Below are 21,348 nucleotides of genomic sequence, written 5' to 3'. Positions count from 1 at the left end.
GAAGGCATGCCAAGACCTCTGGTCCTCTTCCAAATACCCACCTATGTCAAGGGAGGAGAATGTGCAGCATCTGAAAGACCTTTGAAAGTTGGTTTCTGATGAGTGCACTATGTCGAAAACACTGGTTTTCATTTTTTTAAGTTTTTTTTTTTCATGTTTGAGAGAGAGAGAGAGAGAGAGAGAGAAACAGAGCATGAGTGGGGAGGGGCAGACAGAGAGAGAGACATAGAAGCTGAAACAGGCTCCAGACTCTGAGCTGTCAGCACAGAGCCCAATGCGGGGCTTGAACTCAAACTGTGAGTTCATGACTTGAGCTGAAGTTGGATGCTTAACCAACTGAACCACCCAAGCACCCCTGGTTTTCAAATTTTTAGTCAGACCAGAAGCACCTGGAGGGACTGTTATAACACAAATTCCAAGGCCATGGCTCTGTACTTTCTGATTCAGCAAGTCCTAGGTGGGGCCAGAAATTTCTAACAAGTTCACAGGTAGGTTGATCAAGCTGCTGGCTCTACTGACTTGCTTTGTCAACCACCTAATTGGGGAAAGCCTGTCTCTAAGAATGTATGCTTTCTAGTTCTTCTGAAGTGGGGTGGGTGAAGGGAGATGAACATGACGATTAGGGAAACTGGCCCTTTATTCTTCCAGAAAAAATAAAAGAAAGAAAACTACAGATAAAATATTAAGGCCACTAATTTAATCTTTGAAAGAAAAATAAAAGGCGTGGAAAAATTATCCTCCACATCCTATCTCTTGCTTGCACTTACAGAACCTGGCTAAAAGCTGCAGGCAAAGCTGTCTGCGGCTCACTGCCATCCCAGAGGGAGCAACTGTAGGTTAGGACTCAGGGACAGGTGCAACCACAGAAGACAGCTGGGAGCCCCACAAAGAATGTTCAGGTGTTATCTGCCAAAGTGATTATTAGGGGATATAGGGAAAGAAAGCCCTTTGACTGATCTTGGTTTCTCATTATCCTGCAATTTCTATTTCATTTCTAGAGAATAAAAGTATCGTCTTATCTAAAGATGAGAAGGACGGGGCACCTGGGTGGCTCAGTCGGTAAAGCGGCCGACTTCAGCTCAGGTCATGATCTTGCGGTCTGTGAGTTCGAGCCCCGCGTCGGGCTCTGTGCTGACAGCTCAGAGCCTGGAGCCTGTTTCAGATTCTGTGTCTCCCTCTCTCTCTGACCCTCCCCCGTTCATGTTCTGTCTCTCTCTGTCTCAAAAATAAATAAATGTTAAAAAAAATAAAGATGATAAAGACACCCAAATTCTGAAACATCCTAAGATTAGTAGGTTTTTTCAATCACCTCAGTTTTACAAATTAGGAATCTGAAGCTCAGAGAGGTTATGCAGCACCACCATGGTCACAAAACAAGGAAGCAAAGAGTCTGGATTCGATTGAGATCTATGTAGCTCCAGAGACCATACATCTATCCATTGTATTATTCTATCACTGCCCACACTATGTAGCCTCAATTTTTTTTTAACGTTATAAAACTCTTATCAGGTACATACTATGTGTCAGGTACTGATATTTATGTTAGCTCATTTAAAAAAATCCTGAGAAAGAGGTATTATATAATCCCAAGTTTATAGATTTTAAAAACTGAGGATTAAATAACTTGTCAGACTTTGCAGAACCAGTGGCAGAAAAAATGAACTCAGCATCTTTAGCTTTCTTCTTTCCTAATACCAGTCACCTTTCACCATTCTTTCAAATTGGTCTGTCTCTCGCTTCTTATTTCTAATTATGTTTCCATGAAATTAGGTCCTCAGAATCAAATTTAATATGTAAATGAAATATCTAAGAACATAAGATATCTACTGTTGAGTACCAATTATTATAGAAAGGTAAGAAGAATTCCACCACATTGAAACTGTGGCTAATGGCTGCATTAAGGATGATTTATATCTATATTAGAGTTTCAGTTAATGCGAAATAAAATGTATCCTTACCTTTTTTTCCACTTTCAAAATGAAATGAACCTGAATAAATTATTATGAATTGTATACTTTCCAATGACAGTTTTTTTTGCAGTTAAACTGACTGATTAAATGTTATCATCTGATGAAGAAAAAATTTTCTTGAGATAACTGACCAGGCAACGGAGTTAAAATTTTCTAAGAAAACCAAGTCATCCACTCTGACACAAGATGAATTGTTTTAAGCTAAAGGTCATTTTCTTGCAGTATACATGGCTATCATTACTGATGTGTAATGGGGGTTTTCAAGCTATGTATTCTTCCCTAACATCATTTAACAGCATGAGTAATATATTTATAGTTCCCATGTCTCGTTAAGGGCAAATGTAATGCCAGGACAGGTAGGGAAATGAATAACAGTGGTTAACAATGGAATGGTTAGAGTTAAAACAAACAAAACTGGGTCATTACTGGAATATAGGGAACTAGGAGAGAGGGCAATTCACATACTTTAGAAAATTCCAAACAGCTACAAATGCACTGGCTCTACAAACAAACAAAAAGAGCAAAACGAACAAACAAAACCACAATTCTTTCCTTCCTTAAAGTCCAACAGGATAAAGAAAGATCTCTATGGCACTATTACTAGTAATTGATAATGTAGTGCAAAGTACTGCCTTTTGTATAATACTTTTTTGCAAGCTATTTGTTTGCATCTGTCTTTGGAGGGTAACTGAAAGGAACCACCTTTAAAATGTTTTATTTCAGTCAGAAAATTCTTTTATCTAGTATTCCAAGGAAGTCCACTCTGAGCTCTGAGTTTCAGAAGCATATTCACCTTTACTTCGGCATCTCTTCAGCATACTACCACAAACAGAAACAGAGTGATTACTTACCTAAACACATCTGTCCAGGGGGCCTCCTCCTGACTCCTCAGCAGTGTCTGGGTTCTGACTGGTCAAAGCACTGAGTCCTAGATGTTCACTGCCCCTATTAAGACCTGTACTTTGGAGTTCTTGAGACTCTGTTTTAAACACCTGCTTAGATGGCTCACTAAAATCAACAGGGGGGTTTTACTTTCTCACTGACATTGTGCAAATGTTTGTTCACTGAGGGGAAATGGCTGAGAGGGACAGACGGAGAGCTGTGAAGAAATTAAAGGACCTTTAATGGATTAAAAACAAAAAGCCATTCTGCTCTCCAGGGTGCACATTTATTTAGCTAGATTTGCTTAAAAGTATTCTCAAGTTTCCAAATTCAGTAGCCCAGAATGACTTTAAATAGTTTTTTTTTTTTTTTTTTCTGGTCTGTTGGTGAGATATGCCTTTGTATGATTATTTTAATGATGATTATCTATATGGTAATTGTAATGTAAAGCTAATATATAAGTATGGCAGAACATGTGAATGAATTATACAAGTCAAATGTCTCCAGAGTATTTTGAAAAAGCACTTTGGCTACATTTTTAAGTCTAACTAAACACTCCTACAGACATAAGAGTTATTACTCTTTGGCAAGATTCATAAGAATGGGTAAAGTTAAAAAGAATGACTTTCTGATAGACTTCTGACAGCAATTAATTTTACAAGGGACACATTTATATCCTAAATCCCCCCAAAACACTTTTTAACTACATAACAAGATGCACTTTTTAAAGACAAATACTTCCACTAAAATTTATAATGATCTGAACTGTAGAAGAAATACAATTAAATTGCTTCTTTACAATTCCTTTTCACAAGGTAATTTAATTGCATTTTCCCCAAACCATGAATAATTTTCAGTTATTGTCCAGGTTTAACAAGAATTACAGAAACAGAGTCTTAAAAGTTCTAGTTAAAAGGGTATTATCAGAGTTTATTGTTGAGGAATTACAATTGTTATAGACCAATGACAATATTTATGTTCTTTTTTCATACTTGGTTCTACAAATGCAAGCCAGAAATTAGGGAAGATTCATTGACAACATTTTACTTCCATTGTGGCAACAATTTTCCTTTCCTGGTGGTCGGCTGAGGAAACAGTGGTTTATCTCCTCCCCATTCCTCAGTATATACTTTTGCCCAAAGAATTCAAAGTGTAGCCATAAAAGCAAGGGAAAGAACTAAAAAAGGAATTAAAAAACCCTTTATCATCTTTGATAAAAAAAATACTTCCTAAATACCGAATCGGGAAACCCATTTCTAAGGCAAAAGGATGTAGTCCAAACATGTAAAATAACTTAATATTCAACAATGTAGAAATTCCTTCATAGTCAGAGTCCAGTCTTCTTTAGGCTCACACAAAACTATATCACATCACCTTTCTGTTTTAAATTGACAAGATATTATACTTTTCCTAGTGACATGTGATAAACTTCTTGCTATGGAAGAACTCTTCAAGTTTAATAATAAAAATCAATAGTCTCAAAGAATTTAGATGACCCATCAGTCCTTTCTTTTGGGAAAACAAAAATTAATTTATTCTAACGATCTTCTTTGAGGTTAAAGGGCTGAAGTGATGAAGAACTATTAGGCAATATCTTCGGGATGACAGAATTACTATGGTTACCACCACAACCACCACCACAACCACCATGATTATTTTAATTTTCTCTTTTTAAATTTTGCTAAAAACAGTTTGGGAGAAAATGCTATCAGTTAAGGTATACTGATTTAAAAGCAAACCAGAAAAGAAAATCAGCTAATCAAATAAATATTAATGTAAATTACTTTGAGGAGAGAGGAAGGTTAATTCCACATATAAGAACTAATGTTCAAGTTAAAAATTCAAGTTAAATCCACTTTTAAAGGACTCTGACATAGCACTCTGACCAGTTTTGGAAGTTTAATTAGTGATGTAATTACATCTACAACTACTGATGACACAGACTAGAAATTCTATATTAATGAATTATAATAAAATTTACTTTAATTAGTTAATTTATCTAATTAAAAGGTACTTATGTCACTAGAGTCTGAATTCCATAAGTTCAGGAACAATGCATTATACCCCTCATGTCCACGAAAACCCAAACATTCTTAGCCCTTTTAGGAACTCAACATGTGTGAATTGATTTGAAATTTCTACTTAATTGACAACATAAAGCGTTAAAGCTGAAGGAAACATTTTAATAAATTAATTAAATACATTATTCATTAGTTTAATAAACAATTCTGAGCACCCACTCTGGGCTAGATACTATGATAAGTTTTGGGAATTCAAAAATGAGTAAGACATTTAAAAGTTCTTTGGCTTTTAAAATAATTTCCAAAAACTGATTGTAATTTCTATGTAATTCTAGGTACTTAAAATGATACTGTGATTGGATCTTTAAATATTATAAAAATTTTACTCAGAGGGGTGCCTGGGTGCCTCAGTATGGCAATCATCCGACTTCTGATTTTGGCTAAGGTCATGATCTCATGGTTTGTGGGTTGGAGCTCCACAATGGGCTCCACGCTGACAGTGCAGAGCCTGCTTGGGATTCTCTCTCCCTCCCTCTCTCTCTGTCCCTCCTCCACTCATATGCCCTCTCTCAAAATAAACAAACTTAAAGTTTAAAAAAAATTACTGATGCATCCAATAACATTTTCAGGGAAATTACTCAGGGAAATATGTGCTGGCATATCAAATCTGTGTGAAGTTTGGGGATACATAATATAGAAGAAATGAATAGTCATTACTCTCTAAATTCCCAAATTTCCTAGTATAGTAAATATTCATTTACAGTGGATCCAAGTAACCTTAAGCTTTGTCTTTTAAACTCCACCTACCCAAGCTCCACCTACGCAGCTTTGACTTCCCCATTCTACCACAACTTCCATACTGAATAGAGTTCATTCAGCCACTGAGTCTCATTTTGTAGATAAACATTCATATGAGTTTCTTATTTAGTCCTAATTACTGCTCTGCATTTACAACTTACTATGCTTTTGCATACATCTCTCAGTGTAGGCTTTTCTTGTCTCTGTCTCCAAAAGTCAACTTCCTATTAGCATACTTTGGGCCATGTAACCCGTCTTCTGGCCTAGCATCCTCTTTTCCCCTTCTCTCCAATAATTGGAATCCCACTTGGATACTGAAGATGTTTTCTCCTTTCTCTGAGCTTCAAGGAGAAGCTCTCCACCAGTCCTCCATTTCACTCATCACATCTTACACACGACCATTTGTAATCTGTATCTGTATACTTCACTTAGTCACCAATACTGCAAACTATCTGTGGGTAATACCTATGCCTTGGACCTTTGTGGATCATCCCTAGAAGTTAGTACACTGATGTGGATAAAGTCAATTTATTTTGTTGAATGATGTGTTAATGGTAACTTGGGGGCAGGGTATAATTTTAAAGTGTATTCTGAACATACACACATTGTAAATATAGTGTTAGTCATATTTTATTGAAAAATTTTAACTCTTCAAAATTAAACATTTATTAGCAGTATATAGGATAAATGCCTAGTAATTAGAAAGGTCTATTCATTAGGGCTTTCATTTTCTAATTATTCTGAAACATATCCAGAAATATACTGAAATTATCTCAGGTATATATGCTAGGTTTAATTCTAAACAGGAGTGTTCTCCTTTTTCTGACCTAATTTTTATATGTTATCAATTCATCATTTAAGATGAGTTGATCTTGTAAGTTTGAAATTTTGCAAAACAGGAAGTTTTTTTAAAGTCCCAAACTGTCTTATTTATTTATAATTTGACTTCCTTTTAACTTAATTTGGATATGCAGGCTTTAAAATGGTCTTACATGGTCCAGAATTACACAAAGTTCTAAAATACAGCAGTATCCTTTTAAGCAGGACTTTATAAATATGAATAATAAATTATGCTGAATAAATGAAATTATCATTAATTCAGTTTGTGAGAAATATGTAGTATATGTCACATTGTTAGATATGGGTGTGCCTAAGGACATCTCTGGTATAATTCTAATTTCATATTTATTTAAATTGTCTTTATCTTTTCCATAAAGAACTTGGAGAAAGGAAAAAAAAATTAACATGTACAGAGTCTTTAAAAACATATGGGGGAGCTTTAAAATTCTCAGGAGGGATGGTGCAAAATAATTTCCAAGTACAAGGATTTCCTCAGTTTGAACAGAGATGTCACACTCAATTCCTTTATTCACCCATTAATCCAAATATATTAAACACTCATTACATTCCACACATAAGGAATTATACTATTGTTAAAAAGCTCTTTGTATATAATGTTCTAGTTCAGTAAGGAACTCCACTTTTATTTCTAATAGGCCTACAGCATGCTTATGTTTTTCTTTAATAAAAGAAACTCATTTGCAGTGTAGAGAATTTTAAAATTTTAGAAAAAGTGTTAAAAAAAATCTCATAACCACTACTCAGAGATACCTACCCTTAACTTTTTCACACATTTCCTAACTTTTCCTCTGATGTGTTTATGTGTCACATAAATGGGTTATTATTCTCTGTGACATTTTTATATTTCTTCTCTACAAGGAGTCTTTTATTCAAGGAATAGTCTCTACTTCATAGAATGCTTTCCACTTAGTGGGAGAGATAGAGATGAGGCCAGAAGATTAGCTAAAATAAAATGAGACTGTATGCAGTATAATGCACATATACAGAAAGATCCATCCATCAGTCTGGGGAAGCAAACACAAATGCTTGAGCTGAAGGTTGAGGAGTGTGCCAAGAGACCTCTGATGGGGATAGGGGATAAGAAAGAAAGTTGCTGGACTGGATACCTTGGATCTAATGGATACGTTAGAGGTGCTACAGAACTACCAGTAGAATGGGAGAGTACTTCTGGAGCCTAAGGGACAAAGCAGAGGGTGTTACAGCTATGTCTTGCTAAGTAGCTAAATCTTTTGTCTAGGCTGGTACACAAGAAAAAAAATTACAGTTAATAAGAAAGAAAATATAACACTCTCATTGCTGATACCCTTAAAAATCCCCCTCTTTATCCACTCCAATGCCCAATATGAGTCCCTTCCAACCTCTACTTTAAGTCCCCAATGCCATAGGGCTAGAGAATATACTATCAGAAGCTTTAAAGACTTTGGAGGTGACCAATGTTTTATCTACAGTGAAACCTTGACAACGTTAAGATCTAGTGCTAGATGTTCAGTATAATCAGGGTCTTGATGATGATAATAATAATTAACAGTAATATCATCTAATTCTTAAGGTTGTTATAAGGGTCAAATATGGTAACATTTGTTAAGTGCTAAGAATGGTGCTTGGCACATAATAACACTATATACATTGTTGTTAAAGTCAATATCCCCAAAGCATCAGGGGGAAAATATTAAATAAATATAAACATACAAGCAAACAACAACAACATAGTAACTAAAATTCCTGCAATAGAACACAATCCATGTGTTTTGAGGTAACTGCCAATTCATTACACAGTTATTTCTAAATGACTTCAAATCATAAGACGTATCAATCTAATACTATTTCTATGGATGAATTAAAAAGGTAAAGCATCCAAGTTGATTATAATTAAACTCATTTCAGGTCTGATAATTTTGGCAGTTTTAGAGTAGGAAAATACAGAGGTTCTGAGTCATTTATGAAATGAAGGGGTCTGTGCTTTGAATTGCCATAGCCTCATTTTAAAGAACTTGTAGAAATGCTCAGAAATATTTGCATTCTAGAATATTTTTGGCATTATATAAAAGATGCTTAATAAACTGCAAAAGATTGAGTAATTTTTCAAAACACCCAGACTGCAGCTGTTAGGTCATTCTTATTCCAGATATTCTATATTGTACATGGAAGAAAAACCCCACAAGTATTTTTCTGTATTTATAGCCAAAGGCTGGTCACTGGAAATTTATGACACTGCAAAAAACAATGCTGACCTTGCAAGTGCCTCCAAGAAGAGAGTAGATTCAGAATCCACTGAATGAAATCAACTTGACTCCAGCCTACCCCACCGGTTTGTGACCTAATTTTTAAAAAATTCCTTAATTCAATATATAATAAAGCTCCCTGAGGGCAAACAATCTGCCTCTTGTATGTTTTTCTGGAGCCCAGCATAGTATTTTGGCACATTACACATGCTTAATAAGTATTTGTTAAGTTAGTTAAAAATAAACACAACCAATAGCATCAACAAAGCCTGTTTTGTATTAGAGCATCAGATGTTTTACAAAGAAATCTTAGCTCAGATGTCATCCTTATTTCTGACTTTCATTTATTCAATATTTCTACAAAATTTCTAAGAAATAGGTAATTCTACTTATTTTTTTTTCCCTAGGACAGAACCTTAAGCAGTTTAAACTAAACATCAAAATAAACACGTATCATGATATGAATTCCATGTCACATGATTTGTACACAGTAGTTATAATTCTCACAAGCATTCTGCAAAATGGATATTTTCCATCCCTATTTTATAGATGAGGACACTGAGGCACCAAGTGCACATAGTTCACATAGGGAAAAAGGGACAACTTTAGGATTCTGTTATTCTACTTTTTTTTAAATGTTTTTGTTTTATTTTTGAGACAGAGAAAGAGCATGAGTAGGGGAGGGGCAGAGAGAGAGGGAGACACAGAATGGGAAGCAGGCTCCAGGCTCTGAGCTGTCAGCACAGAGCCCAATGTGGGTGTTGAACTTATGAACCTTGAGATCATGACCTGAGCCGAAGTCGGATGCTTAACTGACTGAGCCACCGAGGTGCCCCTGTTCTTCTATATTAGCTTTGAAATCATCTTACTGCTTAGGATCTTGCCTTGAGAATATATTTTGATAAAATGTGGTATAAATGAATCCTAAAATAAATGTTATATCCCCACCCCAAATGAGAAGGTGCTAATAAAGTATTTTATTCCTTTATTTTTTCTAGTAAGAGATCATCTCTCTCTTATTTCCACAGAAGGATGCTTAGCAAAAGAAAAAAAAATCCTTAATACCATCAATGGAAAGAAAATGAATCCCAATCAGTTCCCTGTGGGGCTCTTCCTTGACAGGAATGGACACTCTGACCACTAACACATTGCTACCATTTTGATTTCTTGAGTCCGTTAAGCAGCACAAGAATCCTTTACATTTTCAAATACTATGTTGAGAAGTGGGAATCTGTGAGCACTAAGGAGGTGTCTGTCAAATGCATGTTAGAAATGCATATATCTGTAAGAAAATTATCAAATGGATGGAGTTAAATATTGAAATTGGTAGGACCCCAAATATAGTGTATGTTAAAAAGCCTTGTCAGCTGTTCATACCAAAAAAAGGGGGTATTCTAGATTAGTATATATAAAATATTTTTTATCCTAGCACATTTTGTACCCAGCAGTTTTCTTTTAACTAGAAAATCCTCTAGTAATACCAATCCCTTCACCAAGACAAACTTTCTTAAGCCTCTTCCTTGTTGTTAATTTCTTGTTATGTGGAGCAGATTTCCTTGGCATTACTATACAAAATTTTGAATTAAATAGAACTAGGCTATCCCCAAAACTTAGTATATCTGGAAATACTAAAGTTCTATTAATGTAATCTCCTCAAAAATGAGATATTCTGTGAAAAAGCTGACTTAGCATATGATAGTTCCTCAATAAATGTTAATAATTATTGTTGTTATTGCATTATTATTATTATTATTATTATTATTATTATGTCCACATAATCAAATCCCCATGCTAAAATTCAGCATCTTTCTTCCAGTGCTTTCCTCTTTATAACTTTCAAGTTTGCTGTTGGGAAATAAGAATCATACTTTATCCCTATCAATTACATTACATCTTGAAAACTAAGTTGCTCAATACTGATTTTGATTTTACTTTTTCCCAGTCACTTTGTACTGTGGGATTCTGGTAAAGGTTAGCATGGGACCAACAGAACCAATAGAACCAACAGAACCAACAGCTCGATAGCTAGGGACAAAAACCCCAGGAATTAGGATTCTGAATTGGCTGATGGTTAAACTAACCTAATGGGTGGTGGAAGCAAATAACAGGTCAGTTAATTTTTCTACTTCAGTCAAATTTTATTTCATATTCATAGAATTATTCAATAATAGCCCAAAGTTGAAAAGATGACAGACTTTGCAAATTTAGCACCAACTGCAGCTAGACCCAGCCCAATCTAGAGTCCCAAAGAATTCAAATTCTAAGCAGAAGGCCTTGCAAGTGGATGGAAGCTTATAATTCTGTGTTGTTATTTAGATAGTCTAATGTAAGCCTGACTTCTTAAAGGTTGTGTGTATTTGCAGGAATAGAACAGAACTAGTAAAACTAACTCTCCTTTTCCTGCCCCTCTTGGATTGCAATTATTCAGTGGGAAGGCCTGATCCCAAATAAAGATCCCACAGTTAAAAATGTTGAAATGTAGAAGTGCGTGTGTGTGTGTGTGTGTGTGTGTGTGTGACACACACACACACACACACACACACACACATATATACACACACACTTTTTTTTTTGGTGACTGTAAAACTCAACCTTAAATAAATGAAAACAAGTTTTTTTCTATTTGATGAAAATTTGGCAAAGATATTTTTTTTCCTTAAAGCACTTCCAAAAGTGTGTGACTTTATTATAATAATTAAAAATTCTACTCAAAAGGCACAAAAAATACTATGGTCCAGTGATGGGAACTACTATTTCCAATATTTTTATATACTTTAACCAAATGCTTTACAACTAAAATTCAATTAAACACAACAAATACTTTTTAATATCTACTATATATCAAGCACTGTAGTAAACATGAGGAAAACCAAACAGATAACGCTCAGTGCCTGCTATAAGTACAGAAATATTCACCTTTTGGTTTTCTTTGATATTTCTTTGGATATATTAAATTCACATTATAATACCAGTATTTGTTCATGAGTTCCCCATTCCTTTTAAAATCTTCTTGTCACAAAACTTAAAGTAAGTATCTACAATTTTAATGAGATAAAATATGCCAGTTTATCACAACTGATATATTTCCAAAAATCGCCCGCCATCTCAACATTTGCCTACCATTCGGCTTTCATATGTCCAAGCAGTAACATGGTGGAAGAGACAGACATTGACTTTTTATGTGCTTAGGAGGCAATTAAGCTTATTCCCAATGAATCCAAGGTATTAGTGTGGTGAATGAGTCCTAAGGAGTATATGTGACGTGCATTTAAAACAAATGTGATTCTTTTATTGGCCAAAGAGTGTTACTGGCTAAATACCGTAATACTTTTTTAAAAAGATTATTTATTTATTTTGAGAAAGAGAGGAGTAGAGAGGGAGTGAGAATTCCAAGCAGGTTCTGCATTGTCAGGGCAAAACCCAACGCGGGGCTTGATCCCACGAACCCAGATATCATGACCTGACCCCAAACCAAGAGTCGGATGCTCAACCGACTGAGCCACCCAGGCATCTCTGTTATACGTTTGATTTATTTACTTCCCCTTTTCTCCCTCCACACATCCACAACAGTAATTTTCACATTTTGTTTTTACTGAAGTATTCAGATTTCAGTTTATCTAATTTGTCTCTCTTTTCCCATTAGAACTTAACAAACTCATCTGCAGGATAGTGTCCTTGTTGACTGTTGTCTTGCTTGATTTAACACCTCCCAACACACACACACATAAACATGTCTTGCAGTTATTTTTCTCTACTGGTTCTTCTAAACAAACTAGACCAAGGCTTGACTGTGGACATACCAAGACACTTTTCCACTCTGGGCTTAGTTCTTAGCAGGTCAGTTAAAGGATGGTAGAGACCATAAAAAATTCTACTTTAAGAGCTGAACTTTTTGTTCTGCCTATTCAAATGCTGAACTTCTTTCCAAACCCAGATCAAATTCCACCATCCATCCCCACACACCTTTCCTAGATCATTGCACTCCAGTGTTTCCTTCTTAGTTTGAGTTCTACATGCTTTCAGTCTTTGACAATTTAACAGATAATTATATATATGTATATGGATATATGCATATATATTTCTATGTGATGACCTTTCATTGTTTTCTGAGTTCCCATTTTGCCCTTCTGCTTAGCCTGTAACTTTCTCGAAAACAAGGTGATGATTATATTTTATTTAGAGCACTTGAATGATAATAAGCATACAGAGTTTTAGGAAATATATATTGATGACTGCCTCATATAATATCATACTCATAAAGCCATGAGTGAAATTTATTATATAGTTAGCAACAAGTCAGAGGGTACTTAGCAAAGTCAGGTTCTGTAGGAAGAATGAAAAATCCAAGAACATTAGAGAATTAGTTTTCTCGGCAACAATCTACTGAGATGGAGCCATATAGGCATTCTATAAATGTTAGCTGATTGTGATCAACATGTTTTACTTCCAAGAATTCACATCCAACCAGCCGCCACTCCTCTACCTCCAATGTTAGATTACAAAAGGACTCTAAATCCGTTTTCAAGGTTTGGCTTCCCTGCTTCTCTAAATTCTATTTTTGAAGGTAGGAGGCATCGTGGTAGTGAAAAGAGATACTGTCTTAAATATATCAAAGTAATACAGTAAGTGCCTGAAAACAAGGGGACTTAAAAAGTTATTGTCAATAAGAGTCAAAAACAGGAAAAACAAATGCTGCCTTTGGCAAGTTCAACATTACCAGAGTCCACTCTTGTTGCTTCAAATTTTCATCAGTTCCAGCCCCTCACCTGCCCTCTTCCCTGCCCCTGCAAACGCATGTGGGGATGAGTGACATTTTGAATTTCTCCTGTGAATAGATAGTCCTGTGGAGAAACGTTACAAGTTTTAGCAGGTGCACTGGGTTTGTTTTTGATGTTTATTTTTGTTTTGTTTTGTTTTTCATCAAGTAGTTTCTCTGCTCAATTGCTGAGCCTGACACACAGAAGTTACTTCTCCTTCCCTATGCCTTATAGCTCTAGACCATGTGACACAGACAGCAGTTCCTGCTTTGTTTTGTTTTATTTTTCCTTAATAGAAATACACATGGGCTTGCTATACTGGCTTTTAATAAACACTGTGTGTCTAGAACTCCAAGGATCTCAGGGGCTACCAGCCCTTTAAAGTGATGGAGCTATAAGGATTTAATTAAGGGAAGATGTAAATACACATACATATGTACATGTTTCCTTTTATGCCAACCACAGAATCCAATAAATACTATGGCTTACTAGATTGTGCCTGTGAATCTTTCATAAGATACACTTGGGGGAAAAGCTCTCTTCAGAATAGCTTGTGCCAGATCTATAAATTCATCAGGTAGGTTTTTACTTTCCTCCAAAATTTTGAAGTACAAAGAAATATTTTAGTGATGCCATAAATACAACATTTTTACAAAGTAGGTGAAAAACTGTTCATGTTTATTTTAGAGCACTGTAATGGTTAATGCTACATGTAACTTGACTAGACGACGGTGATGAGTTATTTGGTCAAACACTAGTCTAGATGTTGCTATAAAGGTGTTTGCAGATGTGATTAGCATTTACAATCACTTGACCTTAAGTACAATGGATTACCCTCCATAACATGGGTAGACTTTTTCAAGTCATTTGAAGACCTTAAGAACAAAGACTTAATTTTCCCAAAGAAGAAGGTCTTCCACTTCGAGACTGCAACACAGAAACTGTGGCTGAGTTTCCAGCCTTTAGATTCAAGACTGAACCAACTCTTAGATAAATCTCCAGATTGCTGGCTTACCCTAGGGGTTTTGGACTTAACAGCCTCCAACTGCATGAGCTAATCTCAGTTTCTCTCTGTGTCTCTCTCTCCCATTGTCTCTCCCCACTTCCTCTTCTATATCTATATCTATATCTATATCTATATCTATATCTATCTATGCCTCTGCCTAATACACTCTCTAAACCCAATGTCTAAAATAATCTGCATATAAGCAAGCCAAGGCAATTTTTTAGTTTATTTGCAGTTATTACTCGTTATTTTATTCTCTCTGTTACTGTATAAGGCTGGGTGCTAGTCTACACAGTATGATTTCAAACCTTTAGCCCCCAGAAAATATCTTATTTTCCCCATAGTGTTGAAATTGCTTTCATAAACAGGCAAATCTCTTCATTTAATAATCTAAGATCAGCCATATGATGTTATATGCAGTACATGAAGGTATAAATGAAAAGACTAAGGTCGGATGGAAGTTCCAGGAGGACAGGTAGGACTTACTTGCCAAGAAACTCTTTCCTAGGTTTGTCTATGGTCTACTCTATGAAGGGATAAATGTGTAATTAGAATTTAGTTTCCACTGTTGCTTTTCTTGTTATTCTGAAGTGCCTTGGGTGTGCCTATAGGCATCTGTGGATCTGAATATCTGTTACAGGAAAAGAATCATGTCAAATTGTGTTAGAATAGAATTAAAAAGATGTAAGGAGGCATTCTTTTACTTGCAACTGATCTCTGGCATGTTCTAAGTTCTGCTATGCAGGAGTCCACATATATTGGGCTATGGGAGAAATAAAAATACATTTTTCAACATTGGTTAAAAGATGCCTTCTGTCCCAGTACTCTGCAATAGCAATAGAAAATGAATTCCAAAGACATGGAAAACAATGACACAGACAAATAGCTCTCTTTGCTACAATTCTATAATTAGATATGGGAATAGCTATAATATCTGCTTTACAGTTAAACCACAACACATTCAAAAAGTAGAGGAGTTGTTTTTTGTTTGTTTGTTTGTTTTTAAGTAATCAACCAGAGATACAAGATGAGAATTAGAATGTTTTATAAAAGTATTTCAACCTTTATATGGGAGCTCTTGGGGGATTTAATTCCACTAACCTAGTATCAGGCCATTTCCCTATATTTTCCTCTGGGCAATGGATTAGGAGTAGTATTCTGAAAGACTGAGATGATACTACATTTTTTGCTGAACAAGCCAAATTAACTAAACTCAAGGAAAATAAAGGTATTTTATAGACTGGCATTAGCAGTATTGATATTTTACATGTAAACTTTCGTAATTCATTAGCATTGGAATATACGTTCCATTATCTACTTTTTATTTTTTTAAATATTTTTTATGTTTATTTATGGAGGGGGAGGGGCAAAGGAAGAGGGAGACACAGAATATGAAGCAGGCTCCAGGCTCTGAACTGTTAAAACAGGGCCTGACATGGGGATGGAACTCACAAACTGTGAGATCATGACCTGAGATGAAGTTGGCTTAAATGACTCAGCCACCCAGGCGCCCCTATACGTTCCATTATCTATTATTGTATGTCCCACAGAGCAATGCAGAGGACATGGTAGGCACTCACCAATATTTGTTGCATGAACAAGTGAGCACTTTTTAAAAAGAGGATCTCATTTAATCCTTTTTATGGTTTCTGAGGTTCTATATATTTCAAATAAAGAGATTTGGCTTCAAACGGTCAAGAATTTGCCTTAGGTCACATAGACAGCAGATCAGGCATTCTACATTTTATTTTGTTTTCAGAATAACAGTATATCCTTCCTAGACACAAAAAAGTGGAATTTGACAGTGATCACCGATCTTGGAACTTTGGTCTAGAGAAACATAGTGAAAATAATTTTGTGGATCACTCAAGGAAAAAGATAAACTACACGAAAAATCAATACAGAGATGTACTAACTTGAACCAAGTGAAAGCTGCCACAGATATCAAGTTTTAAACAATGCCTTAAGAGGCCCTTCCTCATATAGTTATGACTGGAGAAGACACAAGTTGAGGCAAGATATAGTATTGCCAGGAAACAGATAAATCAAGAGATGTACACCAGATTTGAAGGCTAATTATAGATTATTAAGTAATAGCCTATTATCAGCTAAATAAGATAAATGCATTAAATCAAGCTCAAAACTTGATTCAGATAAACTTATCTGAAATTGTCTAAGAATAAGCCAAAAGATATTTTTCTTTTTTTTTAATTTTTTTTCTTTTTTTTTCCTTTTTTTTTCAACGTTTATTTATTTATTTATTTATTTATTTAATTTTTTTTTTTTCAACGTTTATTCAAAAGATATTTTTCAAAAGTAAAGACTGGCAATTTGAGAGTCCTCTCTGCTTAAAAGCATAATTCATTAAAATCTCAGACAGATAGATACATATTACCTAATCTTAACCATTTTCTGGAAGTTTTATTTTCTTTTTTAGCAATCTACTCCCCTTCTTGCCTCTAAAAGCAGACCATCTATTTGCCTATAATACATTCTGTTGCAAGATTGTGTTGCAAGATTTCTCCCATGCTCTTGCTTAAAGAAATAGAAGAGTACTGAATAATGTTTCTAGCAAGCTAAATACTATTTAGCCATAAATTTTCTGAAATACAGCATTTTCCTTTATTTTGGTTGGCCACTGCTACTTTTCCTATGCAATATTGGGAACTGATCATTAAGATGTCTTTGTTCTCATTATGCTGATGAAAGTAGGACTAAAAACAATGAAATACTACTGATTCCATAAGAAAAGATATAGAAGTTTTTCTCTGTTAGCACAAGACTTCTGAATTATGAAAACAAGGTATGGGCAAGATCAAACAAGGCTGGGAATGTATTAGACTCTAATTTGAGTTGGGGAAAATTAAATTTATGCAATAATTAATAAGCCAAATAATGACCATGGGATTTTATGAAATTAAAAACACATGAAATTTTCAGTAAAGGGTAATGATTTTCAAAAGAAAATTATTACTAAATGCTATAACAGATTCTTGAATAATACACCCTCATGCAGTATAGCATCCACCAAAAGCATGCATCATTCAAAACAAAACAACATTTCCATGAAAAATGACTTATAACCTTATAGTGGAATTTATGTTTTTCTAGACTTATAACCTTATAGTGGAATTTATGTTTTTCTAGACTCTGAATTTGATTAAACTGCCTAGCATATCGAAAACCAATTTCCTAACATTTCAGTATATATATTCACTTATACATTTCCTTTCTTTATGTAAAACATCGGGTGATATTTTCTCACTAAAATCAGACACATTTATATCAAACTTAAGACCATCATTATGTTTGTTTTTACCGTGCTGCTCTGGTGAAATTTTAAAAGTATACAATAACTTCATTTATGAGGTTCCTACCATTTGTCAGAGTTTTATATGCATTATCTCTTGCATAAAATACTGCTTTCAGTATTTTAGAAGAAGAAAATAAATTTCAGAGAGTTTAAGTAATAGCAATAGTGACATAGCTGGTAAATGATAAAACTGATTAAACCATTACTTATCAGTCTCCAGTGTAATTTTTTCTCAGGCCACCCAGAGAGAAACAGCAAACCATTAAAGGCTTTATAGGTACTCGGTCTTACACAGGGAGATTGAACGCCAAATCACTTACCATGGAGTTATAAAAGAATCCATGTACACCCACAGTATTTTTATGGTCACCTTGAGGAGTGTTCCAAATTCCTGAAAAATAACCATCTTTGGAATTTGGGAACAAGAAATTGGAATTCACAGGACTTTGAGGGAATTCCTTAAACCCAAGTTAATCTGTATTTTTAATAACATTTTTGTGTTTTTAAATAATAATAAGTGGCCATGAAAACCAGTATTTCTGTGACAGGATTATAAAAAGTTTTAGAGATTTTCTGTAAAAAAATATGTATACATATACACATATGTATACACACAGTTTTTTAATTATTACGAACAAACATATTGTGGTAATATTATATATTTCAATAACATAAAAATACACTTACCTTATACAGATATTTAATAGAAAACTTTAAAAGAGGAGAATATCAACACAAAATATACTCAGAAAAAATTTAAAATTGTAAGATAATATCATACCTATTTAATATCTAAAAGTCACCATTTTAAAAATGATACTTTAAAGTACACAAACTAATTGCTCTGATGGTCCTGATCTTTGTTTTATTACAAATATAAAATAGATTTTTTTTTCATTTTACTTTTAGTAAAAGTGACTTTTAGTCTACTTAAGAGTGAATCCAAAGTAATGTTCAGCTTGGGTATTAAGTTATATGTTGCTTTGTGTAAGCTCATTTCCTCTTTGAATACCATATATATATATTTATATAATATATAAATATATATATTATATATACATATATTTATAATATATAATTTATAGCTCTTCCCTGATTTTTGTTTCACTGTTGAAATCAAGGTTGTTTTTGCAAAATTCAGGTTTTAAATTATTTTCAGATTTTACACTGAAGTTGTCCACAACAATATTTTACATCTTCTCCTTGCATTTTGTTTGTTAAAATATTTATAAACAGTGATAGCAAGTAGTCAAACACTCGAAAACATCAGCGAACATTACTGAGTAGTATTCAAATAATATAAAATATGGTTGTCTTAGCAAAGTTAACAACACTGCACAGATCAAGTGCAGAAATTGCCAGTTTAAGGACATATTTTGCTTCCAAAGCTTTTTATTCTTGGAACATCATTTTTAGGATTTGCATAAAGTATTATACAAACATATTAATATTTATTTTATTTGAAAGCATGAGTCACTGTTAGCAGAAAACATTATCATAAGCATACATTTATTACATGGAAACACTTATAAGCAAGATGTGTGATCACTTCATGAAGTGGTCAGTTCTCTATGTGCTCTTGTCCAGTTCCTCATGAAGTCAACCTTAACCTTCTACTCCATCTGTTAGCATTTCCTAATCTTGCTTCAACTTGACATCAGTGGATTTCCTCAAACCAGGTATATCTCTTTGTTCACTGCTAAGCTCTTAAGTCTCAAGGGAGAATGATACTTTTTGCTAGTTGTTCTGATTCTTTAAGTGTTTTTGTTTTGTTTTGTCTCATTTTTCTTTGTGTGTACATAGAATGTGGGATTAGAAAAAAAAGAAAAAAGAAACATTTTCTGAGAAAGATAGGAAAGAATTCCTTCATGAAAAAAATGGACCTCAGGTATGTTATCTTTTAGTTTTTCTTTTACTGAGACTTGAGAAAAACTACCATTGTTACTTACATAAATCTTTAAAAGAAATACAGTATCTACCTATCTATCTATCTGTCTATCTACTTATTTAATTTATGAAGAGAAAATAAGACGAGTTTAAAAATAAATCAGTCTTTTGGAACAAAGGAATTTCAAGAGATAGTTACAAAAGCATTCATTAATATTATAAAGTAACAATGACACGTTACAAAAAAGCATGGTTTCCACAGAAAGATTAGTTTTTGCAAAACATTACAATTGAATGGATTTAGGTTGATATGCTGCCTTCTCTAACATATACTATCATTTAAATTTTTGTTTAGGACAGAAATGAACTGCTATATATCTTTCCATGGAGCAGAGAGACGAAATTCTAATTACATAGACAAAGAGACGGCATATTTTAGGTCCTGGATGCTCAGTATGTTGGCTGGAGGATCCTGGCACTTAGCTGGACTATGTTTTTCTAACTTTGGATCTAGATGGGACCGTGTGACTAGTTTTTGACTGGAATATGAGAGTAATGTGTGTCATCCCTGGGATGATGCAGTTAACAGCAAATATGCCTTCTCTCTCTTTTTCTCTCTTCTTCCCCCCGCCCCCACCTTTCCCCCAACACTCTTGAATCTCCTCTCTCTCTTCTTGCCAACCAGATAGTATGGTCCAGCAGAGGATCCTGAGGCCCTAGGGCTGTGTAGGTCATGAGATGGAAGGAATCTACATCCCTGAATTATGGACAAAACAGAGCCTGGTTCCCAACCTAAGTATATCCCTCTCAACCTTCATTGAACTATCGTCACATAAGTGAGAAATAAAACTTTCTTGTATCAAGCCATTGAGTTTTGGAGCTGATGGTTATAGTAACTGGTGTATATTATTAGCATATGTTGAATGACAGAGGAATAAACTCTCAAGGAGAGAATTTAATTTATATCAAGATTTTAAACTTTAAGGGAATATTTAATTAGACTGATTTTATGGTTGAGAAGTATCTCATGTTACTCTGATTGTTTTAGATGACAGAAATTTATAGGAATTAAAACATATGCTGCTTAGAGGAAAGCTTCCTTAACATGATGAAAAATACTGACATAAAAACCCCCTACACACTCATATTCTACGGTGGAATACTGAAAATAAGAATGTCTTTTATCACCACCCTCATTCATGACATTATTGGAGGTCTCAGTGAGTATATAATAAATTAAAGAAAGGAAATAAAAAAGCCTAAGGATTACAAAGGATGTAATAAAACTGCCATTATTCCTATACAACTTGATTATATATTTAACAATCCAAAGATTTACAAACTATTAAAATTAATGATGAATTTGGCTAAGTTGCTGAGTATAAGGTCAATATAGCAAAATCAATTGTATTTCTGTTGACTAAGGCACTCTTAACATTATCCTCAGCTTGACTTCTTCCTGCCTCAAGGCCCCTGACCTCCTTCTCATCTCTGCTCTAAAAGAACCCAGATGGTCTAACCACAGAAATCTCTCTGTTCCCTTTTCTTACAGCATTTGCTTTAGAAAACTTGTACATGTAAATTATTCTGTTGCCTTTTTGAGAGGTAAATCTTTTCTAACACTTCTTATC

At 34.4% G+C, this 21,348-nt stretch overlaps 1 protein-coding gene across 20 annotated transcripts in view; it reads right to left on the bottom strand.

Annotated features, from left to right (window-relative positions):
• NRXN1 (neurexin 1) overlaps window positions 1-21,348 on the bottom strand; it is a 1,142,850-nt gene that overhangs the window by 962,727 nt on the left and 158,775 nt on the right. The window lies entirely within an intron of this gene.

Source organism: Puma concolor, chromosome A3, assembly GCF_028749965.1.
Source record: "Puma concolor isolate L17-30 chromosome A3, mPumCon1.1.hap2, whole genome shotgun sequence".
Taxonomy (NCBI): Eukaryota; Metazoa; Chordata; class Mammalia; order Carnivora; family Felidae; genus Puma; species Puma concolor.
Note: the sequence above shows the minus strand (reverse complement) of the source record. Positions and strands in the feature narration are given on the sequence as shown.